We start from the raw sequence: 5,509 nt of genomic DNA, 5'->3' as shown, positions 1-5,509 counted from the left end.
CTCCCAGTATTATGTACACATATATATTTGACCTCACTGGAGTGGTGTTAAGCTCCAGTCTGGTTTATATGTTTCCATAAAGTGGCACAGAGTTCAATAGTACTTATTTGTTTGACATCCTAAGCATCGTAAAATTATCTAATCAAATTTTCTGAGAAAGTAATCAGTGTGTTCCCACATCAATTCCTGTGCTCAAGGGTAAGTATTTATTCTTTATCATGCCTTATAAAATTAACTTTACCTTAAGATGAGACTAAATAGTTTGGTATATAAGTGGTTTCTAAATGTGCCTGATAACTTTTGTTTATTTGACATCTACCATAAGACAACTGCTAAATGCCCTTGTAATTTAAATCTTGACAAGTGCAGAATTACTTTAAATATCATTCACTGAATAAAATGGAGAGATACAACAGCAATTTACATGATTATGTAAAACATAGCATAATTGATTTGCAAAACAGCTCTATTGATGAACGTCTTAGTTCAGATTAGATAATATTAAACAACATAATTTTCCTCAGTGAATTCATTACAATAGATTGAATTTATAAACCATCCAGTGATGCCTATTAAGAAATCACAAGATTTGACTTTTCAAGCCTGATCATGTTCAAGCATAAAAGTGGGTTTACTTTCTAACTGGTGAAACATCATGAAATTTCATGGGTTCAGAATAGAATTAGAAATAAATGTTGCTTCTTTAAATGGAAGGCAGCATTTTCTCATTCATGAAAACCAAAAGAAGGAAACAACAATATGTTACCTTTAAGTTAACTCTCTGAACATGGATTACAAAAAGTTCAATATTTGCTACCATTTGTACTTTATTTTATATATCTCCCAGTGTATTTTATATCATATTTACAAAATCAGAATTTTTGTAAGGTGTAGACTCTGTAGCAACCCTATCTTGCTTAAAATCATATCCTGCCACATAACTTTAAAAATCCTCTGTCCATAAGATTTCTTGATTTTGATATATGGAAAATAATAGCACAAATGATATTGGATTTGTGTTAATATATGTAAGAGTTTAAAATGACGTCTGAGATATAATAAACACTCAACAAAGTTTACTGTTATTGTTTACTACCCTAGTCCTAGTCAATATAATCTCATACTGACATTAAGATTTAGGTAGAACTTTAGATTTCATTTTATAGATGCGTTAACCAAGGCATAAAGAGTTTAGCTAACTTGACCATGGTCATTTGTCAATAATTTTTAGAGAAATTTTTCAAAAAGAAGAATTTCATCTGTAAAGTGTCATCTGCCAATTTAGTGTGATAGTAAATAAATAAAGGTCTATTAATGTAGTGTAGTGTATATCAAAATTGTACACAAGTGTAAAAAACGTTACTAGAAAAGTTGACAGTTAAGTTAGAACAAAGAACAGTTAGGAATTTTCCAAGAAGACCAAATGAGGACTAGTAAAGGATTCCTAGATGAAAGAACTGTGGCCTTAAAGTCTATGGAATGAAGATGCTGGAGTAGATAGAAGTCAAATTATAAAGAGCCTTACAAGCCATAGATATTCAAATCTAAGGACATTTTACCTATGTCTAATTAACTTAATTATTAATTGTGATTTGTATACTTGTTATTTTGAATCACTTAAGCCTCATGGCTCAACTAGAATGGAAGTTTATTGGAAGTCAGGCCATACTTCCTTCTGTATTTTTCACAGGACTTAGCACAGTGTCCAACAGTGTAATAATAAAATTCTTCTCATTTATTTATTTTTGATTGTTTATTCTGTTTAAAAAGAAAAAAAAAAGACAACAGGGCTAAAACAGAGTCCCTCATGCTAAACCCAAAATGGAGTCACCAAACAAAGGTTTAACTTAATCATATTTTTGGCTCTCCTAGAAATGGAATCTTAAACCAATCAAAAATTTCCTGATTAGCACTAGTTAGGTAATCTGCCTGGTAGACCCCTGACATCCCCTAAAGGAAAGTAAGTTTGCAATAACCAACCTGCTTTTTTGCCTAGAATAACTTGTTGCCACTCCCTTATGCCTATAAATGAAAAAGGCTTTCATTTTGTATAGCTCTTCAGAGCTCCTTTCTATCTGGTAGATTGGATGCTGCCCTATTTAAATTGGGTTTTGCTCAAATAAATTCTTAAAATTTCTAATACCCCTCAGTTTATCTTTTAACAGTTTTGGCATCAGAAAAAAGAGCTGAAGGATACCACTGATGGTCCCCATGACCAATGAGCAACCAGACATAGGTACCCATTAAGCCCTTGATCTTGATGCTTTCTCTCTGCCTCTGGAGGTCGTGGGTAAGTCCCTCCTCAGATCCTACCTCTGAAGTTTTTGCATTGTGAGCTTTCAGACTTTATTTGAGCATTTCTTTTCGAGACAGCATTCAGAGACCAGCAAGAGTCAGCCTAATTTAAAAACTGGGCTGGGTTTAGATCTAATGGAGTCTGACTTGGAAACTGGACTAAATCCATCTTAAACTGGACTGGTCCAGTGTGAGGCTTTGGGTGAATAAAATTTTGTTTTAAGGCTGAACAAGCAGGATAACCTTAACAAAGACAATTCTTGTATTACAGTGGCCACAATAGAGAACTTTTAATCTAGATAAGCTTATCCATTTATAAGATGCCCTAGGGAAAAGGGAGTATAAGCCAAGCACTCACTGCAATGATAGAAGGAAAATTCTTTTTCTTTCTCCACCGTTTCTGGTGACCAAGATGAGACCCATCGGGACACCACCGAAGTCAGTGCTCCCAGATCTCTATCTTCAGTGCTTTGTCAAGGGAGAAGTAAATTTTGACATTATCCCTTCCTTTCCAAATTCAGATTAACAGTCAGAAAAAAATTATAAGAATTAAATCTTTAAATTGTGACTTGGGAATTTCCTTTCTCCCCCAAGGACACCTATTACCTTCTTGTTTGTGTATTTTTGTCCTGAGAACTTGGCTTGGCAGCCACCAAGTTGGGGACCCCAAAAATATGGCTAGACAGAAATGTAGGTTGCACTCTATTTACAGCTAAGTTTCCTACAAACTGTTGCCAGCTTTCAGGGGGAATTTTTTAAGTCATTTTTTCTTTTGATGTGAAAGGAAAATCTAAACAGAGTCGGTATTACTAACAGAGCTCTCTCAAATGGAGCCGGAAGTCTACTGAGGAAATGTGACTTATGCACATCTCAGCCTGGATGGAGTCTGATCTTTTGACAAGCTATTGTCCTAACAAAGGCGTACAGAACATCTGCCAAAAAATCAAGATATTTATTGAACACTTACCCTAAAATAACTCATTAGTCCTTAAGGCCAAATATTTCCTGACTTGTGTCAGAGCCAATCACAATTCTTTCCAGGCAACTTCTAACAAACTTGTCACTTTTGTCTTAATAAGTCCTTGACACTTTCTCTTCCCCAGAATATTTCTTTTGGTTTTACCCAAATCTGTGTCTCCCAAATTGCAATTCTTTAGACCCCAAATAAACTCTTTTTTTATTTGCTGCCTTCTGTATATATATATTAGTTTATGTTGGTTATCTTTGGAAGTGGTCTGAATCTTGGAAAGGTAGTATTTTTTGCACCCTCTTTGGGGATGCCTCTTGAGGTCATAGGGTTGTTCACTACTGGTTGTCCAGGAATATTTACTGAAACTTGACAATATATTCAAAATATATTTTTTAAGTATCTCTATGGTCAAAAGTTGACCAGATTGTAAGCAGATATTCAGGGCCTGATAGAAACTTTTTTAGGCCTTCTCCACACAACTAAAATGAAACTATATGCCCAAAGGGAAAGAAAAATATTCTGAAGTTTTTGTGGAGGACTCTACTAAAACATTCCAAAGGCACACAGTTCTAAATGTACAATGGAGGAATATTTTGATTTCCATCTTAGCTGAAGATCTTCTCCCTGATATATACAGAAGCAAATTGAAGAAAGTGTAATTGGAAGGTGTGTCAGCCTCCCCATCATTCAGGTTGTAGCCCAATTATTTGAAGAATTAAAACAACTGTACCTGTCTTACAATTTAAGTCTTAACAAGCACAGAAATGTGGCCATAGAAACAATTCAAATTCCATCTACCTTTTTTACAAATCCCCAAACCTCCCTTATTTATCTCAGAAGACATACAGATATTGTAAAAGACCTGGAGTTAGGAGAAAAAAATTCCTTCTTGGTGGAACTTGTTTACTTTCTCTATGCCTTTTGAGATAGAAGTATTCCCCTGAACTTCTCTGGGAACCAAGGCAATTCTTATCAGAAGGAGAGAAAAAAAAAAGGCTATTTTGAAAACTAGGTCTATGAAAAATCTTAAAAGTCTTTTTCACAAATATTAGTAAAAAGGTTTAACTGTCTGAGCAGATAAATTTCACTTATTCCATATGCCAGAAACACAATTTGGATCGAACTGTTCTTCTATAAAATAGTGATTTTTGCATTATTTCACCTGTCTCATGGCTAAAATTTTAAAATAAAAGCTCTAAGATCTGTTTGTGACTGTCTGTATGTTTATATTATGTATATGTATGTATTTTATAGATGTGTGATTTTTCTTCTCTGGATGGCATTTTCAAAATTAATTTGTAAAGAGCTCTATTTAATTGGTTTAAAGTCAAACTTGATTTATATAAATCAAGTATACTTTCAGAAATACAAAAACTAACTCAAAAGTTTTTCACGGTCACGTGAGCTAGGATAATCTTTGGTAAATAAAAGCTAGTCTCAGTTTGTTTGTTTACTTAAAACAAGCATGTCTTTAGAGTTATCAACCTTAAGTATACTATTATTTTCTACCTAGGGTTATGGAAAGCCTAATAAGCTCATGTTCTCTCTGTTACAGACAGAATTTGTTGGTAAGAAAGATAACTTAGGATGATGGTTAGGTGTTTAATGTCTCATGAAATTTTCATGACTAACCTAAATATCATTGTAAAAAACAAGTAAATTAAATAGATGTAAGATAAAAGATTATAAATAATCTTTTCAGTAATAATTATGCTTTATGGTGTGTCTACTTAAAAATGGTTTCCAAAATAATTTTGGTATCTCGAAACTTTAGTTACACTGAGATAAATTAACTAATGGATATACATTGAACACCTAGATCATTTCCAACAGATAAAATACTAAAACATTAATTACTGAACACAGATTTATCCACCTTCAGTTTCCTTTTACAGAAAAACTAAAGATATTTGGGTTTATTAATAAAAACGTTTTGTGCCACATTGGAAATTTTATTGTGAAGAAGAATATACTTCTAGAAATTACAAAATGTATTTATAAATTTGACAATCCATAGAATACTGTCCAAATTGCTCACTTCTTAGTTTTTACTAGAAAGTAAGGATTCTAAGGGATAAAATTCCAATCAATATATGTAATTAAACTACTTAGCCATAATAAGAGTGAAAAGAAAAAAGCTGTGTATACAAAGTAGGTAAGGAAAGTAAAATGATTGATTGTTCCAGAATGAGAAAGAAAAATAAATAAATAAAAGTCTTTCATTGTGTACAACTCCTCAGGTCT

The sequence above is a fragment of the Hyperoodon ampullatus genome, assembly GCF_949752795.1.
Source record: "Hyperoodon ampullatus genome assembly, chromosome: 3".
In the NCBI taxonomy this organism is placed as follows: domain Eukaryota; kingdom Metazoa; phylum Chordata; class Mammalia; order Artiodactyla; family Ziphiidae; genus Hyperoodon; species Hyperoodon ampullatus.
Note: the sequence above shows the minus strand (reverse complement) of the source record.